The 15,188-nt window shown below is 42.2% G+C and overlaps 1 protein-coding gene across 4 annotated transcripts in view; it reads left to right on the top strand.

Annotated features, from left to right (window-relative positions):
- RARB (retinoic acid receptor beta) overlaps nt 1–15,188 on the top strand; it is a 672,606-nt gene that overhangs the window by 483,973 nt on the left and 173,445 nt on the right. Inside the window, exon 1 of one of the 4 annotated variants that reach the window (XM_060638530.3) lies at nt 15,054–15,179. The exons of the other annotated variants lie outside the window; for them this stretch is intronic. The gene's annotated coding sequence lies outside the window, so the exon portion shown is untranslated. Of the gene's footprint in view, nt 1–15,053; nt 15,180–15,188 lie in introns of those variants that run through there. 4 annotated transcript variants of the gene reach the window in all.

Consider the following 15,188-nt stretch of genomic DNA (forward strand, 5'->3'; position numbering starts at 1 on the left):
TAAAAACACTAACTTGAGAAAAAAAATAACTTGAAAAGATACCTGCACCCCCATGTTCATTGCAGCATTATTTCAGCAGCCAAGACATGGAAGAAATGAAGTGTCCATCCATGGAAGAATGTATAAAGAAGTTGTGGTATGCAATGGAGTATTGCTCAGTCATTAAAAAATAAAGAAGGAAATCTTGCCATTTGGGACAATATGGGTAGACCTTGAGGGCATTCTGCTAAGTGACAAATACCATATGGTCACATTTATGCGTGAAGTCTAAAAACAAACACTGAGCTCATAGATACAGAGAACAGATTGGTAGTTGCTAGAGGCAGGGAGGGGGTGGTGGGTAGGAGAAATAGGAGGTCATCAAAAGTAGATACTTCCAGTTGTAAAGTCCTAGATATGTAACATACATCCTGGTGACTATAGTTAATAATATTTTATTTTATGTTTGAAAGTTGCTTGGAGAATAGATCTTAAAAGTTCTCATCACAAGACAAAAAATTGTAACTATGTGTGATGATGAATCTTAACTAGACTTACCGTAGTGTTCATTTCCCAATGTATACGTGAACTGTATCATTACGTCGTATACCTGAAACTGATGTCGTATGTCAATTATATTTCAGTTTTTAAACATAATGAACATATCACCACCACCCCTAGAAGTTTCCCCATATGCTTTTATGATCTTGTCCTTCTGCACCTCTCTGTTTTCCCAAACCCTGTCTCTAGGTGACCAATGATCTGCTTTCTGCCACCATATATTAGTTTGGATTTTCTAGAATTTCCTTATATAAATGGAACCATGTGCTAACTATATTTTGTGTCTGTCTTCTTTCACTCAGCGTAATTATTATGAAATTCATTCTGGGCTATAGCATGTATCAGTAGTTCATTCCTTTTTATTGCCAAGAGTTTTCCATTATATGGATACACCACAGTTGGTTAATTCACCTGATCGACAGTTGGGTTTCCAGTTTGGGGCAAGAAAAAACGGTTGTATGATTTTACATTTCTAATACTGGATGAGAGTTTTCAGTTTCCCTACATCCACAGCAACATTTGATTTGGGGACATTTTCATTTTAGTGATGACAATCGATGTGTTGTGGTAGCTCATTGCGATTTTAATTTGAATTTCACTAATAACTAATAATATTGATGTTTTTTCACGTGTTCATTTGCCATCCATATTTTTGATGACATTTATTTTTTTAATTTGATTTAGATTTTAGTTAATGTAACATGTAATATTGGTTTCAGGAGTAGAATGCAGTGATTCATCACCTACATACAGCACCCAGTGCTCATAACAAGTGCCCTCCTTAATACCCATCACCCATCTTGCCCATCTCCCACTCACCTCCCTCCGTCAACCCATAGCGTGTTCTCTATCATTAAGAGTCTCTCGTGGTTAGTTGCCATCTCTTCAGTTCCCCTCCGTCTTCCCTTATGTTCATCTGTTTTGTTTCTTAAATTCCACATGAGTGAAATCGTATGGTATTTGTCTTTCTCTGATTGACTTATTTCACTTAGCATAATACATTCTAACTCTGTCCACATCGTTGCAAATGGCACGATTTCATTCTTTTTGTTGGTTCAGTAATATTCCTGTGTGTGTGTGTGTGTGTGTACATTCTACATCTTCTTTATCCAGTCATCAGTCTATGGACATTTGTGCTCTCTCCATAGTTTGGCTATTGTTGATATTGCTGCTAGAAACATTGGGGTGCATGTACCCCTTCGAGTCCATATTTTTGTATTTTTTGGCTAAGCACCTAAGTGAAATTGATGGATCAGAAGGTAGTCCCATTTTTAGTTTTTTGAGGAACCTCCATTCTGTTCTCCAGAGTGGCAGCACCGGTTTGGATTCCTACCAATGGTGCAAGAGGGTGCCCCTTTCTCCACATCTTCAGAGATACCTATTATTTCTTATGTTGTTAATTTTGGCCATTCTGACAGGTGTGTTGTGGTATCTTTGATGACATTTCTATTCGACTTGCTCGCTCGCTTGGGGTTGAGGGTAAGGGGTTTACTTTTCTAGTTTTGAATTTGAGTTTCTTTATTCTGGATATAAGTTCATTATCTCATATACGTATTGCATAGTTTCCTTCTAATTTTTGGCTTATCTTCTCATAACTCAGAGTCTTTCAAAGAATAGAAGTTTTTGTTTTGGTTTGATTTTTTAAGTAGGCTGCATGCCCAGCATGGGGCTGGGACACATGACCCCAGGATCAAGAGTCACATGTTCCACCGACTGAGCCAGCCAGGTGCTCCTCAAAAAAATAGAAGTTCTTAATTGTGGTGAGATCCACATTGTTAAGCTGGTTTATTATCTCATACTTTGGTTGCCATTTCTAAGAAATCTACGCCCACCCCAAGGTCATAAGACTTTCTCCTATTTTTTTCTTCTCGAAGTTTATACCTTCGTGTTTTACATTTAGGCCCATGATCTTTGTTGAGATAATTTTTGTATATAGTGTGAGCTATGGATCAAACCATACTGTTTTCTTGGTTTTGTGGGGGTTTTTGTTGTTGTTGTTTTTGTGGTTTTTTTATGGGGTTTTTTTTGTGGCTTTTTTTTGCAGTGTATATCTAAGGTACTTGCTCTGTTTTTTGACAAGACTATTTTTTTTTCCTTCTGATCTTTATATAGGTTGAACTTCTTCATCAGTGAATTAAAGTACAAGGCTTATGCCATGGATTTTATTTTGCTATTGTTCATTTATTTATTTTGGCAAAGAGAGAGAGAGAGAGAGAAAGTGAGCAGAGGAGGTGCAGAGAGAGAGAGGGAAAGAGAATCCCAAGCAGGCTCTGCGCCGTGGTCTCCGTCTCATGAACCGTGAGATCATGACCTGAGCCGAAATCGAGAGTAGGACACTTAACAGACTGAGCCACCCAAGTGCCCCATAGATTGCAGTTTTTAAATTATATCATTTAATAATTAGTCCTAATTTTGTTTTGCATATAGCGGGGCCATTTTAATTGCGTTGAAACAATAGATCATAGTTGGCACCAATTTTAAATTTTTACCAAGTTGTACATGACACTAAACATTGTGTGCCAAGAAGGGCGATGTGTTCAGTCATTCATTTATTCATTCGACAAACATTTGTTGGATTATTATGTGTCATGAAATGTTCTTCTTATTAGGGTTATTGCAGTGAAGTGGATAGAGTTCCTGCCATCAAGGAGATTATTTTCGATTATGGGAGATATACAAAGAATAAGTGTTTGCCAGGTAGTTCTAAAGGCTATAAATTGTAAAATGTAGGGTCAAGGGACAGAAAGTGATGGGCATGACCTAGGAGTCTTGTTTTTTAGGATCATCAGTGTCTCAATTAAGGCAACATATTCAAAAAGACCTAAAGAAAGGGATGGAATAAGTCATATTTATATCTAAACAAAATATTCCAGGCAGAGCAAAGACAAACTCAAAGACACCGAAGAGGTATATTTGGTATGTTTTCCAAATAGGCACACAGCGTTCTAAGGTATTTGAATTAAGAATTTCATCTTATTTCATTCTTTTAGTTTTTTTTTTAACATTTATTTATTTTTGAGACACAGAGACAGAGTGTGAGCAGGAGAGAGGCAGAGAGAGAGGGAGACACGGAATCCGAAGCAGGCTCCAGGCTCCGAGCTGTCAGCCCGGAGCCTGACGCGGGGCTTGAACCAGCGAACTGTGAGATCCTGACCTGAGCCGAAGTCAGTTGCTCAACCGACTGAGCCACCCAGGCGCCCCTGAATTAAACATTTTAGACCTTAGGGAAAGCATCAATACTATCCAGCTCTAGGATTGCCGGTAGATTTCATCTTCAAAGCCCCTTCAAATGATTGGTAGTAAATGCCGGTAGCTGTACTCAGCCAGTTTTTTTCTGTAAAGATCCATACCATAAGTATTTCCAGCATTGTGGCACATAATGTTTCACTCGACTCTGTTGTTTTCTAAAAGCAGCCATAGACAATACATAAGCAAATGCATGTGAGAGTTGCTGTGCTCTAATAAAACTTTATTTCACAACAGGAGGTAGGCTGGGCTGAGCGCTTGGAGACTGCCATCCTCTGGGCTGGCATGGTGTTGAGCGGACTTGCCGGGATCTTTCCAAGGGAGGCACCTTAGCGAGTCTGTCATGGGCTTAAATGGAGCACCTGAGCCGTGTCCTGGCGGCCGTGAGTTGCAACAGGCTCCTCATGTTACTGATTAGACCCGACAAGTTCTCCCAAGCTGTTAGTGGAAAGTTAGATCTCTGGGCTGTCTGCTCAGTTTTATTACACTAGCCTGCCCTTACCCCCTTCAGATTCGCCACAAATTACTTTACGTATAGGACACCAGCAGAGTTCCGAAGGTTACCTCCCTCCCCAAGTGCAGCCCAGATGGCCAGAACCAGCCCAGGCCTGAATGGCAGTGTTTCCTGGGAAGCTGCTGGTAATGTCCAGGGTTAGAGATGAGGGCTTCTACAGAGCTTTCTCCCATTGTGTCTGTGCCACAGAAATGCAAATGAAAACCTGCCATTTCTCCCTGGATCTGGAGCATGGAGGCCAGTGGAAACCAGCTATGTACCCCTGCTGCTGGCCAGTCCTCACAGTCGGAAAAGAGCGAGGAGCCTGGTCTAACTAAGGAAGAAAAACAGGTCTTTAACACAAGGCAAGGGGATGGGCAATTGTATAAGGGAATACCAAAATGATCCTTTTTCTTATTTTTTTTTAAGTTTATTTATTTATTTTGAGAAAGAGAGTGAGGGAGAAGCAGAGAGAGGGAGAGACAGAATCCCAGGCAGGCTCCACGCGCCGAGAGTAGAGCCTGAGGCGGGGCTCGAACACAGGACTGCTGAAATCAAGAGTCGGATGCTTAACTGACTGAGCCACCTAGGGGCCCTCCTTTTTCTTATTGAGCATTTTAAACACATCAAAAGGGGTTTGGTTAATTAGAATATAAACTAAACTTGATTTTATTTTTTTTTTTAATTTTTTTTTTAATTTTTTTTTTTTTTTTTTGAGACAGAGAGAGACAGAGCATGAACGGGGGAGGGGCAGAGAGAGAGGGAGACACAGAATTGGAAGCAGGCTCCAGGCTCTGAGCCATCAGCCCAGAGCCCGACACGGGGCTCGAACTCACGGACCGTGAGATCGTGACCTGAGCTGAAGTCGGACGCTTAACCGACTGAGCCACCCAGGCGCCCCTAAACTTGATTTTAAAAGTCACCCAAAACTATGATAGCATAGATACGATGGAGGTTTCATTTTCTCTCATGTAATGGTCCCGAGATAAATAAGCTGGTAGGGTGGCTGTGTTCCGCATGGACATTCACATCCCAGGTTTCTTCCATCTTATGGCCTTGTCTTCTCCTGGGCTGGTATCCTCGTCTCTTTGGTCTCCACAGGCTCCCGTGGCATCCCAGTTGGCAGAGAAGGGGTGAAATTGCAAGTGGGAGGCGGGACATTACTTTTTAAGGAAGTGATGTGGGACTAGGGCAAAGCACTTCTGATCATATTTTGTGGCTGACAGCGTGGTCACGTAGTAGCCGTACCTAGCTGCAAAGGACGCTGGGAAATGTGGCCCCAGTCTGGGTAGCCCTGTGCTCAGCTAATTAATGACCTATTGTGGATTTTTAGAGAGGATTATCCATTAGATGAGAGGTTGGAGTTAGCTGTTTTCCACAGAGTTTATAAGGGAGTTGAAAATATTTTTTGGTCTGTTTTCACCTCATGTGTGAATAGTGATGCCTGATGTCACACAATACTTCAGAGACTGGTAATTATTTTTCTCAGACATTATTTCACTTAATCCTTTAACATTTGCTTCCTTTGAACTACACATTATCATTGGAAGCAGACAGTATCTTCATATACAAGAAGAATAAGGCTCAGGAAAATGATGAGATTACCCCAAGGCATACATCCGTCGAGGACAGAGCCAAGACTTTAGTCCAGGCTCAGAGCTCTGCCATTTGCAGCCCTCGCAATCTTTCTTAACACCTAATCCTCTGAAGGGTTTCCTGTTCTTTGGCGTTCGCCAAATGGAACATCCCAGGGTAGCAGAAGTCTGACACTTGAGTGTGCAGAGTAAGTACCTGAGGCCCTTGATTAGAATACAGATTACTTTCCCAGAACCTGAGAAATTTTCCTGAGGCAGCCCTAGGTATGGAGCCCTAGCACTGAAATGCTTTGGGAATCATTGCAGTGATCTTACATTTTATCATTGCATTTGCTTGAACACACAGAGGAGATACTTCATATTTCTGTCTGTCTGTTCCCTCGCTTGTCCTCCCATGCTTATACGCGTTGCCTTAAATTTTGGAACTATTGCTTCTGAAAAATCTTTGCTAATCTCTTTTGAAGCACCTCTAACTCAAAACGAAAAAGCAAACAATGACAAAATGTCAAAACCCAATTATGGAAGCCACCATGGTATCCTTTCAAACAGAAGTTTTCAAAGTCCTTGGTTAAGGTAGATGTCCAGAAGGTGGCTTTATACCCTGCAGTTTGAAAGGACAGACAACATTATTTTTTCATCAAAAATATCGATATTGAGTTCATAGTGAGTGAGTGAGTGAGTGAGTGTGTGTGTGTGTGTGTGTGTGTGTGTATGTAAGGTACATATATACATATCATTGTTTCCCCAACAGAAATTTCACATAGATTTCTACTTGGCTCTATGTTACCCTCAATTCCCATTAAATCACATTGGGCTTTTTTATTTGCCTTTTTCTCTGTCAGACACCAGGATGAATTTAAACTCCAGTCCCTCTCCAATGGCCTCTCTGATGTATTTGCTACTTTTTACATTCCCTTTCCCTGTAGAATCTGATGGAAATTCCTTTTGAGCCTTTAGCTTTCCCTCAGAGTCAAAAACTTTTGTGTTGCTAATAGAACTCAGCTTCATTAGCATTTCAAATCCTGAGATGCTCTTAGAGATCAGTGTGTTAGATCTGAGGGGCTCCCCAGCCACAACCTGATTTATCAAACTTGTTTAACTAAAATCTCCAGTGGCCTGTGCCTTTGACCTTATTTCTGCCAGCACATCTCATCAGGAAATCCTTTTCAAGGAGTCTAGAGAAAGACACATGCATAGTCTTAGAAGCTTTACTTTTGTCCCTCTCTCTGCTCTATATATTGCCTGTTGAAAAGCCATACTTCATTACTTTTGGTTGTTAGATCATGGGTAGATGGTGAGTAGATAGATAGATGGACAAGTAGATGGCGGATAACTAGAAAGGCAGATGGATTATTAGATGGGTAAATGGAGGGATGGGTGGGTAGGTGAAGTACATGAATGAATAAGAGGATGGGATGGATGGAGGGATGCATGGAAGGAAGGGAGGGAGGGAGGAAAGAAGGATGGAAGGAAGGAGGGAGGGAGGAAAAGGATGGAAGGAAGGAAGGATGGAAGGAGGAAGGAAGGAAGGGAAAGGAAAGAAGGAAGGAGGGAGGGAGGAAGGAAGGGTAGTTAATATTCAAGTCTTCCATCTTGTACAATTCTTGCCATTTAATTAACTATAATTGGCCTTGGTGTTCTTGAGACTGAATGCCATTTCTGCAGAAAACAGCAAGTCATGTATGTGTCCTGCATCCCACAGGAGAGAGAGGGGTGGGGCTTGTAGAATAATCCATTGCCATTCTGACTCAGTGTCTTATTTGTAAAAGAAACCATTCTCTTAAACAAATATTTAAAAATGCTTCAATGCAGTGCTGTTTAACCAGACATACACAGCAAAATCTCTTGGGGAACTTGCCCTAACTGCATATGCCTGCACCCCAGACCCTGAAATGTGCATCCTGATTGAAAATTAACTGCCCTGACAGAATAGTCTCTGTGCCTGGTAGCAGTAGCAATTGAGCTATGGGGTCCTGACTTGATTTTCTTCTTGCAGACATTCCACTAACACTTTGTAAGAGCTTACTATATCTCAGGCAATGTTGCAAGTGCTTTTTACTTGTATTACCTCATTTAATCTTTACCACAACCTTTTAATATGTTTACCATTAATATCTCCGTTTCATAGGTGAGGGAATTAAGGCGCGTAGAAGTTAGGTAACTTGCCAAGGGTCACACAGCTAGGAAGAGGCAAAGCTTGGGTTCTAATACAGTCGCTGTCCAGACTCTATGGCCCCATTCACCATGCACCCCTCTGAACACTAAACTGACCTTTCAGTCCAGTAGAATGTTCTGTGATGGTGACAATGTTCTATATCTGTGCTGTCCCAGGAACACGGGAGCCACATGAAGCTTTTGAGCCCTTGAAATGTGGCTAGTGTGACTGAGAAACGAAGTTTTTAGTTGTCCTGTATTTTAATTAATTTGAACAGCACAGTTTAAGAGCCAACTAATAGCCTCTCTTCATACATACGATTTCAAAAAAATGAAGTGCTGAAGTAGGTATTAAGGTAGGCATTTCAGTTATAGACATTCTCCTTTATTAATAATATTAACGTGAAATAATTACAAAGCAGCCTTAGAAACCTTTGTGCTTCTTTCCGTCATTGAAAAGAGTCTCGCTGCTCTATTAAGCCCTCTGCCAAGTAGGTGGCACATCTCCTCTTAGCTCATTGGAAGATATAACGAGATGAGACAGAAAAAAATAATTCAGGCAGGATAATACAGGGACATCATGGGCAAGTTGTAGCATGGTGGTGCCATTGGCATTTATTCTTAGAAGTCATTGTTATATTTTCCATCTCCTCAGTACTGCCCTCATATGTTAGGGGGACGAGGGCTTCATGGAAATAATGGACTTTAAAGCAGGGTTTGGTGGTGGAGGAAAGATACTACAGGGGCATCTGGGCTCATGTGAAGGAGAGACGTGATCCTGCACCCCCTTCTTAAGGAAGTGAAACGAGTGAAGTAGGAAAGTGGCAGATTTTGAGCCAAGAGAGAAGAAGAGGGGATTCTGGATGAAACAATCTAATGAAGCAAAAGGGCCATATCGTTCTTCATGTGATACACAAGTTGAAACTGGGTAAAGCTTTAAAGGAGAGGAGAAATTAAAGTATTAACAAAACACAGAAGTACAGAGCTGTGAGGTTTTTTTATGTTTATTCATTTTTGAGAGAGAGAGAAATGGAGCATGAGTGGGGGAGGGGCAGAGAGCGAGAGACAGAGACAGAGACCGAGACAAAATCTGAAACAGGCTCTAGGCTCCAGCTGACAGCACAGAGCCCGACGTGGGGCTTGAACCCACTAACCGTGAGCTCATGACCTGAGCCAAAGTCTGATGCTCAACCGACTGAGCCACCCAGGCTCCCAGAGCTGAGTTTTAAACAGATAGAGGCAAGGCAATATATAATTTGGTGAAATCGTTTAAAAAAAAAAAAAAAAGTTACAACCCAGGTAGACAAACTATAGACCAAGAGACAATCCCAGTCCACTGCTGGTTTTTGTAAATAAAGTTTTATTGAACACACCCATGCCCGTTTACATTTATATATGGCTCCTTCATACTATAAAAGCAGAATTGAGCAGTTGCAACACAAATTATATAGCCTACAAAGCCCAAAATATTTCCTATGACCCTAAACAGAAAAAGTTTTACTGCCTCCTATTTTATAACAAAAGGGGAATATATATTAGCACAACCTTTTGGAGTGCAATTTTGTGTAGTCACTGCATTTTAACACGCCCATCATCTTTGACTTGGCAATATTACTGCTAGAATTTTCTCCAGCTCGTGTTTTGAGACACACACCCACAGGGCTTCTTAAACACTGAAGAACTGGAAACAAGGTAAATAGCCAGTGTACTGGCTAAATGAATTACAGTGCATTAATGTAAAGAGATCCTATTTAGGTTTTGGGGTTTGGTTTTTTAGTGGGAGTTCTACCTACACTGTTTACTTGAAGGGATCTCGAGAAATATTGCCAAATAGAAAAATGTTACAAACAGTATGTATTATTTGTATAAAAGCAACATACGACCCTCACGAAAGATACACAGATAGATGCCCAGCAACTTTTCATTTTGTATCTTCTAGACTAGACTGTGAGTTTTTATGATTTTTAAAATTTTTTATTTTAATTCCAGTGTAGTTAACATACAGCGTTGTATTAGTTTCATGTGTACAATATAGTGATTCAACTAGTCTATATATTACTCAGTGCTCATCGTGGTCAGTATACCCTTAATCCCCAGACCCTATTTCAGTCATCCCCCACCCACCTCTCCTCTGGTAACCATCTGTTTGTTCTCTATAGTTAAGAGTCTGTTTTTTGGGCTTGTCTCTTGTTTTCTTTATTCCCTTTGTTCATTTGATTTGTTTCTTAAATTCCACATATGAGTGGAATCATATGGTATTTGTCTTTCTCTGAGTGCCTTATTCCATACAGCATCTCTATCAAGTCGATATTCTCTAGATCCATTCATATTGTTGCAGAGTGTGTATTACTTAAAAAAAAAAAAAAAAAATCCGAATTAGGAAAGTGGAAAAGTAGGGGCACCTGGGTGACTCTGTTAAGCGTCTGACTTCTGCTCAGGTCATGATCTCACGGTTCGTGGGTTCAAGCCCCACATCGGGCTCTGTGCTGTAGCGCAGAGCCTGCTTCGGATTCTGTGATTCCCTGTCTCTCTGCCCCTCCCCTGCTCACATACCCTCCCTCTCCTTTCCAAAATAAACATTAAAAAAAAAAAAAAGAGGAAAAATCCTGAAAAAAAAAAAGTAGAAGAATGAACAAGAGGGGAAAACCAAAGATAGGTCTTCCCCACACTGAGGGATTCGATATTGAGGCATTCAGGAAGGCAAGTATTTAAGTTTCAAGTTGGGACCGAGGGAAACTGTTGGACTTGAAGAGATGTCTTTATGAGTCATGCACAGCAAAAGCAGAGACGTGCTAAAGAAACAAATCAAGAGTGGAAAGAGAGAAGTGTGCACCATTGTCCTGGGTAATGGTGTTCATAAGTACCCAGGTGGAAAGGCTTTATTGAGGAAACTGGAAAAAACAAGAAGCTGCAGAGAAAGGAACCAAATGAAAGAAGGACGCGGTGGCCAACACTCAAGATGGAGAAACATTTTTGAGGAAGAACAGATGTTCCTCGGGGTTCTGAGAAGACCCAGTCTCTACACAGATGAGGAGAGCCGCTCTGCACGTTCACGTTTGCAAAGTGCCTTAAGGTCTCCTGGTAGAAGATCCATGGCCATCGACAGCCCTGGAACATTAGCAGGTGTTCAGATGGGAGGGCCAGAAGCAGTTTCCATGCGTCGATTAGTGTCAGGACTTCTCCCAGCCACCAACACAGCAGGCAGCTCTGCCCGGTGGCGCAGAAGTCCTGGGAACAGCCTGAGCGCTTGCCTTGTGCTGGCGGCACATCCCTGCCTTGGCTTCCCAGCCGAAACACACACATGGCCCGGGGCCAGCTATCTATTTTTCTGGCAAAATTGTGGCAAGAGGCGTTGATGGGAGATTAATGCTTTAAAAAACCCCACCAATATATAAAAATAAAGCAAGCAAACAGAAAAACATGGAAGAGGCAGGTGTGTGTGTCTTTTAAAATGATCTATGTCTACCTCCCCCCACCCCACCCCCGTGTGTGCCTGCACTTTGCATGACTTGTGCCTGGGGTGGAGATGTCTGTGCCTGTGAGAATCTTTTTATTTAGACATCACAAGGCATTTGACCAGTTTTGAACACGGCCGGCTTCACTCCTGGTACACAGACATGCCGGCTCTGTCTTCACGAAACTCTCCCGTTCAAACACGTTTGCAGAGCATGATTCATGGTGTTTCCTTCTGGATTGTCCAGTGGGTAATTGCTATACGAAAACCAGAGAAACAGATGTAGACCCTGAACCTTGGCTATAAATTTTTGTTTTATGATTATGGGTTTCAAATGTGCTGTGTCACACTGACAAATATACAGTTACTCTGAAACAAAATGGATTTTGGTCCCAAAACTTTGGCTTTTTGTGTTGGTGGTTGGACATACTTTTATTAGAGTTTTCTTTTATCGGTGATGAAACACAAAATGGAGGAGATGACTCATATCAGAATGTTACTTTATGCCGTACCAAGAGAATATTTGGGAAAGGTTTCTTCTGTTTGATTAATGTTTAAAATAGGCGTCAATTATTTAAACCTCATTACCAACAAATTAACTAGGCCATTTTTTACCTTCTCCCTAGTCATTAGTCTTTATGGTACGTGAATATGTATTTAAAGACGTGTGGCTTATTTGTAAATCTTTCCTAAATTTTACTTAAGATAAAGAATTTAGAGGAAGACAGGTTTTCAAGAAATGTGAGAATTAGATTCCCTGATGAAGAAATGATAAGAAACATGTAGCTAAATTTGGGGTCTGCTTTATAAATTAATACTTGGATTAAATAATAGCTCTAATAGTTGCTATCAGCATAATTAATTCATGATGAGAAATGATGAATAGACGAGTAAGTGCTGTTGCACTATAAGAAACCCATAATATTCTATTCACACAGATTGAAATAAAAGATCAGTATTCAAAAGCCCAAGTTTCTTCCTCTACTAGTGAAGAGAACCCCAAGGTGATGAGAAGTTTAAAATTTTCTGGTGCGGAGAAAGAAAACAGCAAATCTAGCGCCATCCCTCCCCACCCCACCCCCACCCCCTGCCCGCTTTGTTATTGTTTCTTGTGCCATGACACAGTATTGAGGGTAGAAATTTGGGAACAGTCATGTCCCTTCCTAGATGAGGCTGAAACGAGCTGAAGGAATGAGACTAAGCGGAATTGGGGAGACGCCCTCCCCATCTTCAGCTTGCGATCGGAGCACCCTACCCTTTGGAACGATGATTGAACAAGGGGGGGGTGCGGTGGCGTCCCCTGGGTAAAAGAACCTGAATACACGCAGCTGGCAGTGGGGCCACGCTTCTCCTCTCTTAGTTCTTCCTGATGTACTTTAAATGTAGCCGCTTCTTTCTCTCTGCTCATATACCTTTTCACCCACCTCCATTATCGCCTGTGAGTCCACATAGGAGTTTCCAAGGAACGCCGGAGGGCCGGAAGTAAGCACGGGGAGCTGTAAGTCCACGCACGCAGAGATTGGCACATAATGTGGTACTTTGTGTATCTTTACAACCATCTTAACGACAGCGTGTTAAATGTTTTGTTCATTCCTCTGTATTCCTTGCTTAAGGTGTGTGTTTTCTTTGTAGTTAAAGGGTTCCTTACAAACCTCCGTTATTAAATGACGGTCCTTTGAAAAAGAGAGAATTAACAAACACAGTTCAGCAAAAGCAAGCCCCGCTATCGTCCTGGACTTTTCAATGGCAAGAGCTGAGCTTGCTGGGCTGAAAATTGTTTTAATGTACCTTCATAAAAGGATCTTTGACTTGGTAAGTGTGTGTGACGCATACTTTTCATGTTACACCACGAGTGCCACTTAGCAACTCCTGGAGACAGAGCAGCCTTTCAGCATGGGGCGAGGTGCCCCCTGACAGGCTTCTAAAAGGCCTGGATGCCAATGCACATTCCAGCACTATCCACAGAAAGGAGCCCAGGGCGGCTCTCTTCCCTGCTGGGGGCAGGAAACCTTCCCTCCTGCCTACCCACTTACCTGCCCTGTTCTGTAGAATTACAAGTAAATATCAGAGTGGTAGTGGAGGAGGTAGGGTGTTTTCATTACTCCACAGAGTTTCCTTTCTCAGATGTGCATTGCATCCTTTTAAACAAGTTGTGCAAAACGGCTACAATGTGGATTGGCTCTCCCTTTGAAAGCTAGCTGCCTGGGTTTATTTGTAAATACTGCATCTGTCCTTCTGCGTCTTTTTTTTCTTTTTTTTTTTTTTTTAAGCATTTATTTATTTTTTGAGAGGCAGAGAGAGAATGAGCAGGAAAAGGACACAGAGAGAGGGAGACACAGAATCTGAAGCAGGCTCCAGGCTTTGAGCTGTCAGCACAGAGCCCGATGCGGGGCTCGAACTCACGAACAGCGAGATCATGACCTGATCCGAAGTCAGGCACTTAACTGACTGAGCCACCGAAGTGCCCCTGTCCTTCTGCATCTTTTAAGACTGGCTGAAAAGCCTCTCCTCCCTCGCGGTTGGGTCAATATGGCCAGTATAAAAAAGAATCTCTTTCTCTTCAAATTATTCTAATAAATAACCAAGATTGAGCAGGGGACTAGCATTGGGGAAATTTGGCCCATGGAAATATAAAACCTTCACGCTTAACCAGTTTTCAAAATATGTGTTTAATTATGTGGTGGTTGGGTATGCGTGTGTGTGTATGTGCATGAAATGACAGAGGTCACCAACATGCTATTCGGGGTCCAAGACTGTGGGAACAGCAAAGTAATTTCCACATTGGACTAGGATTGCAGGGAGTAAGGTTCTAGTCATGGCTCTGAGTTTTGTGGCCTCTGATAGGTCTCAGCCTCCCCTCCTGGGCTTCTGTTTCCCCAGGTGAAAAGTGAAAGGATGGAATAAATCAGTGAGTACTTGTTTCTGGATACAGTGTCCTACAGTACTTTTTGGGGGGAGGTGGGGGGGGGGGGCTTACAGCAGCCCTATATCCCCAGGTTACAGATGAGAAAACTGAGGCTCAGATCAAATACTTGTCTCAGATCACACAGCTGGTTTAAAGGTCGAACTGAAAGTGGCACCGATTTCAGTTGGAGCCCCACATCCACTCCAGACCACTGTGTCTTCTCAGATCCTGAAATCCTGTATATACATGTGATTCCATGTGTGAGTGTTTGGAGCAGGAGTAAACCAATTCTTGACTGCTGCATATAGACTGGAGAGAATTTTTTTTTTTTTAAGTAAATGAATCCAGAAAGCTAGATTATTACTCCAGAGCAAATGCAATCCCTCCGCCCAGGGCTTTGCAAGAGGGATAAAGAGGGGGTATTTAAAAAAAAAAAAAAAAAAAGAATCAAATGGAAAGTTTCTCAACCCAAGGCTTCCCCGAGGAGTGGCTCTCCTCTCTGCTCTACAGTTGAGGGCTTGCATGTGCTTTTTCGGGAGTGGAAAAACACATAAGTTACGAGGAATGTAACAGCCAGGCGGGCGCTCGGAGGAATTTAAAGGGTGGAGGGTGGGCTGGGGGCGCGGGGGTGGGCAGGCGGCGAGCGGGCGAGGGGGACACGCGCTTCCAAGCTAAGCCGGCGGCGGATAAAAAGGCGGAAAGGGAGAGAAGTTGGCGCTCAACGTGAGCCCCGAGCGGTGTCCCGGCTCCTCCCCTGCCCGTTTTAAAAGCACTTCTTGCATTGTTGTTCAGGTGAGAAAT

Source organism: Panthera onca, chromosome C2, assembly GCF_046562875.1.
Source record: "Panthera onca isolate mPanOnc1 chromosome C2, mPanOnc1 haplotype 2, whole genome shotgun sequence".
Lineage (NCBI taxonomy): Eukaryota > Metazoa > Chordata > Mammalia > Carnivora > Felidae > Panthera > Panthera onca.